Source organism: Triticum aestivum, chromosome 4D (genome assembly GCF_018294505.1).
Source record: "Triticum aestivum cultivar Chinese Spring chromosome 4D, IWGSC CS RefSeq v2.1, whole genome shotgun sequence".
NCBI lineage: Eukaryota > Viridiplantae > Streptophyta > Magnoliopsida > Poales > Poaceae > Triticum > Triticum aestivum.
Window position 1 is genome coordinate 305,125,107 of NC_057805.1, and position 12,166 is coordinate 305,137,272.

Below are 12,166 nucleotides of genomic sequence, written 5' to 3' on the forward strand. Positions count from 1 at the left end.
GGATGACAGGTAGGGCCAGAAGATTATTTTAATCAAGAAAATGCTTCAAGATGACCTGATAGCATGGAGCCGACTCCAACAATTTTAAGCTTAGAGGCATGGTACACGCTATCCTAGACTATGTCGCTATACTACCTCCCCTACACATGAAACCGCCACACGAGCGTCCGGGTTGCGCTTGGCTCTTCGCCTCTTCGGGAAGTCGAACAATGATGGTACTACTATAGTGGAGTACTACTAGTATGCTTCTGGCCATCTGACACCAAATGAACTGCTGCATGTCCATCGCGTGCGGGAGGAAGAGCGTATAGCGAAAGCTTCTCCTAGTCCTGCGAGCCACCACGCTCATGGGCGAGGGAGAGGGTGTTGTAATCAAACTTTTCCTTGTTGTACGAGTTGATGCGACACATCAAAGTAGTGCACTTGATATACTTGCATGTTTTGATTTAATGCACCTTGAAGTAGTATGAATATGTGATGGTAAAACTTTTTAATGCCCCGACCCTAAAGCGAGAGATGGTTGTGCACGAGGAGGGCGAGATCATGCCGACGGAACAGGACCCGATGATGGGGCTCTCTATGGTCTCTATGGACCTCACCTTGCTCCACTACCCCTTGCGCCTCAGCCCCTTGAAGCCTCCAGTGTATGAGGTTCGAATACACCTCATTCGTTCAGCTGATCAAGCAAGGTGCAGGTTTCTTGATTGATGTGTTGTTTGATTGATTTTTGCAGTGCAAGGGAGGGCACCTGCCTGCGCGGACTGCCGCGGCGAGCACCCCGGGAACCAGTGACAGTGCCAGAAGTGCGAGCGCGGCGGCGGCTTCGACGTGCGGAACACGGCGATGGGCGCCGTCCTCTCCTCGGTGAGGGTGGAGTGCCCGCACGAAGGCTGTGGGCTCTACGTCACTTACCACAAGCTTTCGATCACCAGAGCGTGTGTCCACTCGCGCCCTACAAATGCCCCGTGCCCTTCTATGGCTATGAAGGCCCACCGCCAGTTCTCTCCCACCACATCAGCACCGTGCATCCCATGCCCGTGCACAGGATCCAGTACGGCAAGGTGCTCCAGCCGCAAGTGCCAGTGTCGGGGCACGACTCTTCTTTTTCACAGAGGAGGAAGGCCGCGCGTTTTTCTTGGTTGGTGGCATGCTCGACATCGGCGAGCCTATCGCCCGGTCGGTCGTCTGCATTAGAGCGGGGGCGTCCCCACTGCCACACTACGCAGCCAAGCTGTGGGCGAACGGCCCGCCGGGGGAGCCCAAAGGCAGGACCGACGCCGTCAAGGTGGAAATTGTTGGGGAACGTAGTAATTTCAAAAAAATTCCTATGCACACGCAAGATCATGGTGATGCATAGCAACGAGAGGGGAGAGTGTTGTCCACGTACCCTCGTGGACCGAAAGCGGAAGCGTTAGCACAACGCGGTTGATGTAGTCCTACGTCTTCACGATCCGACTGATCAAGTGCCGAACGCACGACACCTCCGAGTTCAGCACACGTTCAGCCCGATGACGTCCCTCGAACTCCGATCCAGCCGAGTGTTGAGGAAGATTTTCGTCAGCACGACGGCGTGGTGACGATGATGATGTTCTACCGACGCAGGGCTTCGCCTAAGCACCACTACAGTATTATCAAGGTGGATTATGGTGGAGGGGGGCACCGCACACCACTAAAAGATCAAACGATCAATTGTTGTCTCTTTGGGGTGCCCCCTACCCCCGTATATAAAGGAGCAAAGGGGGAGGTGCAGCCGGACAGGGAGGAGGCGCGCCAGGAGGAGTCCTACTACCACAGGGAGTAGGACTCCCTCCCTTCCTTGTTGGAATAGGAGAAGGGGGGAAGAGGTGGAGGAGGAGAAGGAAAGGGGGGGCGCCGCCCCCTCTCCTTGTACTATTTGGACTAGGGGGAGGGGCGCATGGCCCTGCCCTGGCCGCCTCTCCTCGTCTCCACTATGGCCCATTAACCCCCGGGGGGTTTCGGTAACCCCTCCAGTACTCCGGTAAAATCCCGATTTCACCCGGAACACTTCCGATATCCAAATATAGGCTTCCAATATATCAATCTTCATGTCTCGACCATTTCGAGACTCCTCGTCATGTCCGTGATCACATCCGGGACTCCAAACAACCTTCGGTACATCAAAACATATAAACCCATAATATAACTGTCATCGAAACGTTAAGCGTGCGGACCCTATGGGTTCGAGAACTATGTAGACATGACCGAGACACGTCTCCGGTCAATAACCAATAGCGGAACCTGGATGCTCATATTGGCTCCCACATATTCTACGAAGATCTTTATCGGTCAGACCGCATAACAACATACGCTGTTCCCTTTGTCATCGGTATGTTACTTGCCCGAGGTTCGATCGTCGGTGTTTCAATACCTAGTTCAATCTCGTTACTGGCAAGTCTCTTTACTCGTTTCGTAATACATCATCCCGCAACTAACTCATTAGTTACAATGCTTCCAAGGCTTATAGTGATGTGCATTACCGAGTGGGCCCAGAGATACCTCTCCGACAATCGGAGTGACAAATCCTAATCTCGAAATACGCCAACCCAACAAGAACCTTTGGAGACACCTGTAGAGCACCTTTATAATCACCCAGTTACATTGTGACGTTTGGTAGCACACAAAGTGTTCCTCCGATAAACGGTAGTTGCATAATCTCATAGTCATAGGAACATGTATAAGTCATGAAGAAAGCAATAGCAACATACTAAACGATCAAGTGCTAAGCTAACGGAATGGGTCAAGTCAATCACATCATTCTCATAATGATGTGATCCCGTTAATCAAATGACAACTCATGTCTATGGCTAGAAAACATAACCATCTTTTATCAACGAGCTAGTCAAGTAGAGGCATACTAGTGACACTATGTTTGTCTATGTATTCACACATGTATTATGCTTCCGGTTAATACAATTCTAGCATGAATAATAAACGTTGATCATGATATAAGGAAATAAATAATAACTTTATTATTGCCTCTAGGGCATATTTCCTTCAGTCTCTCACTTGCACTAGAGTCAATAATCTAGATCACATCGCCATGTGATTTAACACCAATCACTACAAAAAAATACACTTCCGTGATGATATGTGTTTGTCACAATAGGTCGCGTTTTGTGCCATGCATGTACATCCATGACAAATTTATGACAAAATCAAGATAGTCATACCTGTGCTGTCGTAGAAGTGTTCCATGACATTGCCAAAATTATCATCAAGGAAGTGTCCACTTCCATGACGATAAATCGCGCGTCACAGAAGTGCTTTCGTCAAGGGTGACCGACACGTGGCATCCACCCTAACGGAATGCCGTTAAGCTATCGGGTCGGATTTTGGATCCGATAACCCGTTAACCGCCACGACCAATGCCGATTTTCCACGTGTAAAATTCTCATTGGCTGACGGATCCACGCGTCAGCTCCGCGTTGGCACAGGTGTCACTCATCCAACGGTCGAGATGGGCCTATGATATGTTGACACGTGGACCGGCCCAAAAGTGGCCCACAAAGTTTAAATGGGCCGGCCCAACCGAAGGCCCATAAGATTTAGCGGACCATAATGGGCCAGCCCAACCGAAGGCCCATAAGATTTAGCGGACCATAATGGGCCGGCCCAGCTAAAGGCCCACAAAATTTAGCGGACCATAATGGGCCGGCCCAGCTAAAGGCCCACACGATTTTGCAGACCATAACGGGCCAGCCCAGCTAAAGGGCCACAAGATTTTGCGGACCACAATGGGCCGGCCCAGCTAAAGGCCCACAAGATTATGCAGACCATAATGGGCCGGCCCAGCTAAAGGCCCAACATTCTCTGTCAAATCGGCCCGTCAACGGCCTGTCCTAAACTTGTCATCAACGCGGCCCATGGTCACTTCTGGCTCGTTAACAGTCCGCTAAGTAATTGGGCCGAATTACGGCCCGGTGTATTTCCGGCCTGTTAAAGGTCCGGCTTCATTTGGGCCCATTTACAGGCCATCAAAACTTTCGGCCCATAAACGACCGTGAAGGATTTGGATCATATTCGGCCATGTCTGACATTCGGCCTGTTAGAGGCCCACTATAGCTTTGGGCCACTTTCGGCCTGTTGTCATTTTCGGCCTGTTAACGCCGGACGTAAACCATGGGCCATATGTGGCCCAACGTCATATCGGGCCCATTAACGGCCCATATAAAAATGACGATAATCTAGCCCGACCAAAGTTCCGGCCTGTTAAAGGCCCGTGTATTAGGTCGGCGCATTTACGGCCCGTCCGAATTTCGGCCTGTCAAAGATCCGCATCGTAAATGGGCCACCATTTCGGCCTGCTAAGTCCAGTGGGTTATTTGGCACAATCAGGGCCCAATCTCACTTTCGGTCTATTAAAGGCCCATGTTTTTTACGGGCTCAAGATATTTACACCTGTAAATGGCCTATTTTTACTGAGGGCCCAAATTATGTTTAGGCCTGTTAAAGGCCCACTATGGGCACAGGCCTACCAGAAAAATATGAAAGCTTATGCTGATTTAGGCCCAGATATTTTTAGTGGGCTACATGCCAATTTCGGCCCGTAATTGTTTTTAGCCCAATTGGAATGGGCCCGACGAATGTTGGCATGTTGGGCTCCTACGAAGCTTTCGGCCGAATACATTACTAAGATAAACCTACACTATACAAAAATAGCGTCGTAATTACTGCAGCCTGAGGCAGCATCATAAATGTTGTATCACAACAAAATAAATTCCAACCATACAACAAAAGGCCTGTTGGCATAAAGTTTACAGTCCTTCCAGATAAAAGCACCATCAGATGTATAGAAGCATAGATCATTTGACCTGAGTGCTGATGTTTCAGGCTGTAGAATCTGATGGAGCAGCACGATCTCCACCTTTTTCCGCCATTGCTCTTGAACAACGAAGCGAATGTCTGATAGTCTGGTTTCAAAACCATTCATATCTTGACGACATTTCTCAACCACTATTCTTGTTTCTAAAACAACGTCCATTAGGGATTGGACTTGTGTCTGGAGCACAGATATATCACTCTGTCTAGCAGGAAGATTTTGTTCAGTAGGCGATTTGGACGAGGTTACCTTGACAACCAACCCAGAATTACGCAGGAAGGTGCTTTTTGCACTGTTAGTGGAGAGATATTGATGCACTGCAGCAAGAGGTGACGTTGTGCCTGTAGTAGCCTCGTCACCTTCAGGTGGTTGTGGCTGTTCAATCATTTGTTCCATAGCTTCCTGAAAGTTTGAACTTGTAGATTAGTGTACCAGATAAGTTACTAATGAGACAAAAACAAACAAAGTAGGTTAAACGTTTATACATAACTTATTTTGGTGAACTACTGTAATACATTAGCATGTATTGTAGTGCCAACTACATAATAAAATCACTTTCGGAACATATGTCCATGTAGCATGCCTACTGTATTGTCTATTTCCTCACATTCGTTGACATCTAAGGATAAAGAGACATGGTTTAAAGTAGGATGAACATAGTATGACATCATTCATATCATGGACAAACAGATATAAAACAAACAGGCTATTTTATCATTGTGTGCACACGTGAACATAACAACTAGATTACAGATCAAGACCAAAAGAATATCCTTCATCTCTTTTAAACCATGTAAGGTGAAATGATACGTTAAGACAACTGTGAATAAAAGTGAACAGAGTAACTGACATTGGCTGCAAACCAAGTAGTTAAATGAACACATCACAATACCAATCAGTTCAAGGCAGGAGGAGTAAGGACTTACAACAGCGGCTTGAACTGGTGTGCTCATGCCCTTCATCTTGCTGGTGGCAATCCTTGAAGATTTGCACTGCATTCGGTTCAGGTTCTTTTTGGTCCGCACGGGCTTTCCTCTGTATTTGGAACAAGTCAATATAGATACGATAATATGGCACAAAAAAAGAAGGAAGTAGCAGCTATTTACAAGAGCCTTGCAGTGTGCAATATAGCTACGAGATCCTGTTGTCTGTTGGAATTTCACTTTAGAACGGTTGGTTTTGTTCTTCAAACAGTTAGCCTAGAAGAACATACACTTGTAAGGCACATACATAAATACAAGTTCAATATGTGGTCTGATCAAATACATATAGCCTACCTGATACTTTGGATCAGACCAGTGTTTAACAAGGGCTGTCCAGTCTTCATCTGTAATATATTCCACTGGAGATGTTTGGGCGATTTCATTGTTAGCCTTGCCTTCAAAGTGAGATTTTCTAAGGTGCTACCGATACTGTCGCAGAGCATACTGAAAAACATGAGTGCATGCTTGTTTAGTTGCATCATTTTTCAGATCCAACTTGAACCTCATCTGTTGAAAAAAGAATGTGAGTCTTATTAGGAGGAAGCTAGAAAGTATGGGACAGAGCAAGACAATATTACTAATTGCGATGAATAACATTACTTATGGATAAATGGTCAAGGAAGGTGTTAAAATGGGTATTGTCTTTCTCATTCCTGTACTGGATCCACGTTGGGAGGATACGTGCATGACACCTAACGGCAACGGCAGCCTCTGATACTAACTTGGCTGACTCTGTAGCATCACGTGGCCTTTTTAAACCTGCCTCAAAATGGATCTCCATTCTTCCTCCTTTAGATTTTGTTAATCTGTAGAGCATTATCCCTGATGTCTGTTTCCGCTTGTGCCGTGGTGCTAGTTCAACAACGAATATGGAAAGTGTTAGTGTACATCAAACTGTGAGAGTACATATAAAGGAGCATGCAACTGCAACTTGACTCGGTCAGGTACCGTCTTGGTGTTGATGCTCATGAGGTTCATTTGATCTTGCCAAGTCCTGTTGTGTCAGCAGTGCTTCGGAAGTAGTGTTAGGTGTGAAGGCAGCTTGGGAACTGGCCAGTTCCGGAGCAAACGAACGAGTAACTGGTTGAGATGCTGGTACAGTTGAAGCGGATGCTGCAGCTGGTGGAGCAGGTGATACTGTGTTTGTAGATTTAGCCGGTGGACTTGGACCTTCTACTGCACTATAAGTACCAGCAGAATCTCGACGGCAGAACCTTTTCCGTTTCACCCGACGAGTAACAGCACTCCCTACTATATTATTTTCCTTGCTCTTTTTTGACTTTGCCATGTCAAGTTGTAACCACAACAAAAGAATAAAATCACTCTTCAGAACTCATTGATGCATGATACAGACAAGCAATACTTTGATGTAAGACAACCGTATGAGGATGGAATATGTAAGAAAAACAGGACAGCATGACATATTCACAGCTACGATGTGCAAACTAAGCAGAAGGATTTTCAAGAAAATAGAAGTAATGCAAGCTAGACACCATATGAAAGATGCAACCAATATTACTCTGCCAAGTTAAAAGTGTCTTGTCATAAGTGGCAATTCAAAAAATTAGAAGCAGTACAACGTAGAAATCAATGCAAGATGCAACCACTGTCAAACGGCCATGTTAAAAGCGTCCAATCATGAGTGACTGATGCAGGATACACAACAGCAGTACTTTGATGTAAGAACATGGTATGATAGATAGATGCAGTGTATTCTAGACACAGAAAGCCATGTCATATGCACATGTATAATGTATAAACTCAGCAGGTGCAATTTAATCAAAATAGAAGAAATATAGGCTAGACAACATATGCAACATGAAACCAATTATCACACTGTCAACTTAGAGCAAGCACCTGCGATGGTGGAGTACGGGAGATGAACTCATCATGTAGACTTGGGACTTCAACTTCATTAGCAGTAGCAGTGGCAAATCTAGAGAGTCTCTGTTTGTGTCGGTGCGGAGGACCACCAACATCCCCTAACCTACTCTTTTCCTTCCTATTTTCTGATATTGCCTTATGAAGTCAAAACCACAAGAACATGAATAAAATTAGCTCTGGGTAACTGGTTGATGCATGATACAGACGAACACTACTTTGATGTAAGGCAAGCGCAGGATAGGAGGATGGAATATATACAAAAAAAGACAGCGTTTCATATTCACACGTACGATAGGAGGATTGAATATGTATGAAAAAACAGTAAGCGGAAGGCATTTCAACAAAATTAGAAGAAATGAAAGCTAGGCACCATATGAACATGCAACCAATATCACTCTATCAGGTAAAAAGTGTCTCGTCGTAAGTGCCATTTCAAGAAATTAGAAGCAGTACAAGCTAGAAGACAATGCAAGATGCAACCTACATCACAGTCCCAAGTTAAATGTGTCTTATGGGTAAGTGATCATTGCAGGTATAAGTTGTAAGCTACGCAGATGCAATTCAACATAATCAGAAGCAATACAAACTAGACATCATACGGAAAACGCAACCACGTATAACAGTTCCAAGTAAGAGCAAGCACCTGTGATGGTGGAGTAGGGGAGATGTGCTCATCATGTACACGTATGTTCTAGAAACAGGAACACGTGTTATATTCACAGGCATTATGTGTAAAGTAAGCAGATGCAATTCAAGTTAGAAGCAATACAATCTAGACATCATACGCAACATGCAACCACATATAATAGTGTCAAGTTAGAGCAAGCACCTGTGATGGTGGAGTAGGGGAGATGTGCCCATCATCTACACAACTACGTTGACTGTCCAGCCTGGTGTTGTCTTGCGAATCTTGTTGGGAGGATGGCGGAGTAGAATCTGTAGAGACCCCCTGTTTGAGTTGCTCCGAAGGACCACCATCATCCACTGCCGGACTAATTTCCTTCAGTTGTAATGATTTTGCATTGTGAAGTCAAACCGATAAGAAAAAGGAATAAAATTCGCTCTTCAGAACTCATTCATGCATGATACTGACGAACACTACTCGGATGAAAGGCAAACACATGATGCGAGGATGGAATATGTATGAAAAAAAGGATGGTGTGACATATTCACACCTATGATGTGGTAACTAAGCAGAAGGCATTTCAACAAATTAGAAGCACTGCAAGCTAGACACCATATGAAAGATGCAACCAATATCACTCTGCCAAGTTCAAACTGTATGGCGTTTCAACAAATTAGAAGCAGTACATGCTAGAAATCATATGCAAGACACAACCAATATCACAGTGGCGACTTAAAGGTGCCTTATCATAAGTGACTGATGCGGGATATGCAAGAATAGTAGTCTGATGTAGAAACAGGAACACATGTCATATTCACAGGCATTATGTGTAAAGTAAGCAGATGCAATTCAACAAAGTTAGAAGCAATACAAGCTAGAGATCATATGCAACATGCAACCACATATAATAGTGCCAAGTTAGAGCAAGCACCTGTGATGGTGGAGTAGGGGAGATGTGCTCATCATCTACACAGCTACGTTGACTGTCTAGCCTTGCGTTGTCTTGCGAATCTTGTTGGGAGGATGGCGGAGTAGAATCTGTAGAAAACCTCCGTTTCAGTTGCTCGGAAGGACCACCATCATCCAATGCCTTGCCAATTTCCTTCATCTTTATTGATTTTGCATTGTGAGGTCATACCGACAAGAAAAAGGAATATCATTCGCTCTTCAGAACTCATTCATGCATGATACTGATGAACACTACTCTGATGAAAGGCAAAGTCATGATACGAGGATGGAATATGTACGAAAAAATGGACGGCTTGACATATTCACACCTATGATGTCATAACTAAGCAGAAGGCACTTCAACAAATTAGAAACACTGCAAGACACCATATGGAAGGTGCAATCAATATCACTCTGCCAAGTTAAAACTGTCTCGTCATAGGTGGCGTTCATCAAACTAGAAGCAATACATGCTAGAAATCATATTCAAGACGCAAACCAATATCACACTGCCAACTTAAAGGTGTCCCATCATAAGTGACTGATGCAGGATACACAAGAAGAGTAGTTTCATGTAAGAACATGGTGTGATAGACAGATATAGTATGTACCAAAAACAGGAAAGCGTGTCATATTCACATGTATCATGTGTAAGCTAAGCAGATGCAGTTTACACTAATTAGGAGCAATACAAGCTAGACACCATATGCAACATGCAACCAGATATCACACTGCCAAGTTAGAGCAAGCACCTTGGATGGTGGAGTAGGGGAGCAGAGACTTGGACCTTGTAATGCACTATCAGTACAAGGAGAACCGGTACAAATGCTCCGTTTACGTTGCTGCAGAGGACCACCATCATCGCCTTCCTTACTCTTTTCCTTCCTCTTTCTTGATTTTGCCTTGTCAAGTCAAACCCACAAGAAAAAGGAATAAAATGTGCTCTTCAGAACTCATTGATGCATGATACTGACGAACACTACTTTCATGTAAGGCAGCCGCATGATAGGAGGATGGAATATGTATGAAAAACAGGACGGCGTGACATATTGACATGTATGATGTATAAAGTGTAAACTAAGCACAAGGTGCTTGAACTTGTTAGAATCGATGCAAGCTAGAAACCATATGAAAGATGAAACCAATATCACTCTGCCAAATTAAAAGGGTGCCCTAACAAATGTATTTGACCAAATTAGAAGCAATACATGGCAACAGGCTAGAAATAATATGCAATATGCAACGAATAAAGGTGACTCGTCGTAAGTGATTGATGCAGGATACAGAAGAGAGGTAGTTTCATGTAAGAACAAGGTTAACACATAGATGTAGTGTGTACCAAAAATAGGAAGGTATGTCATATTCACAGGTATAGTGTGTAAACTAAGCAGATGCAATTTACCCTAATTAGAAGCATTACAAGCTAGACACCGTATGCAACATGCAACCACATATCACACTGCGAAGTTAGAGCAAGCACCTGTGATGGTGGTGTAGGGGAAGTGCAGTCTTCAGGTACAGAGCTACGCTTCATTTAGGCTTGCTGTTTCTTGAGAATCATGTGGAGAGGATGAAATTGCATTCTTTATAAGAGTATTGCGTCTCATATTAACCCACGCACGTGACTGTCTCATCATAAGCGATAGACGCAGGATACACAAGAACAGTAGTTTGATGTAAGAACATGGTGTGATAGGCAGATGTAGTATGTACCAAAAACAGGAAGGCGTGTCATATTCACATGTATAATGTGTAAGCTAAGGAGATGCAATTTAACAAATTAGGAGCATTGATGAGGGATACACAAGAAAAGTAGTTTGATGTAAGAACATGGTTAATAGAAAGACGTAGTATGTACCAAAAACAGGAAGGCATGTCATATTCACAGGTATAATGTGTTAACTAAGCAGATGCAATTTACCCTAATTAGAAGCATTACACGGTAGACACCATATGCAACATGCAACCACATATCACACTGCCAAGTAAGAGCAAGCACCTGCGATAGTGGTGTGGGGGAATTGCGGTGATCAACTAGAGAGCTACGTTGACTATCTTCATTTAGCCTTGCTGTTTCTTGAGAATCATGTGGGGAGGATGACACTGCACTCTTTAAACGAGTAGGGCGTCTCACAGTAACCCACTCGGGTGACTGTCTCATCATAAGTGATTGACGAGGGATACAAAAGAGCATTAGTTTGATGTACGAACATGGTTAATAGACATATGTAGTATGTATCAAAAACAGGAAGGCATGTCATTATCAAAGGTATAATGTGTAAAGTAAGCAGATGCAATTTAACCAAATTGGAAGCAATACAAGCTAGACACCATATGCAACATGCAACCACATTTGACAGCGCGAAGTTAAAGCAAGCACCTGGGATGGTTGTGTGTGGCAATTGAGATCATCAACTGCAGAGCTACGTTTACTGTCTCCAACTGCTGACACTGCACCCATTAGAGCGCTGAAACGCTTAGTGCTTATCTTCGAATTACACTAGAGCGACTTCTGTCTTTTCTTTTCTGCATTCATCAACACTGCGTCAGAGTCTGAAATACCCATGAATAAAAAAACAATAGTGTGAGTATGGGTGAAGTGTGTGCACAATTAGTATAGTGTAAAGGTAGCAGATAGTAGGTCGGTGAGAAATAAATGACGGGAGACATATGATAGCTCTACAACATGCATGGCACACTAAATTACTACAGGATTCTATGAAAATAACAGTCGACTGAAAGCAAATAGGTCAGTCCATTTTTTCTGCACCGTCCGACGTACAAAGAACGGGCAGATCGCCTTCATCTACCTCCAGCCAGTCAGTGTTGACGATCTTCCTCGAAACGCCAGCGACCACCGGCCCAGTATTCCTCCCCTGCCTATGC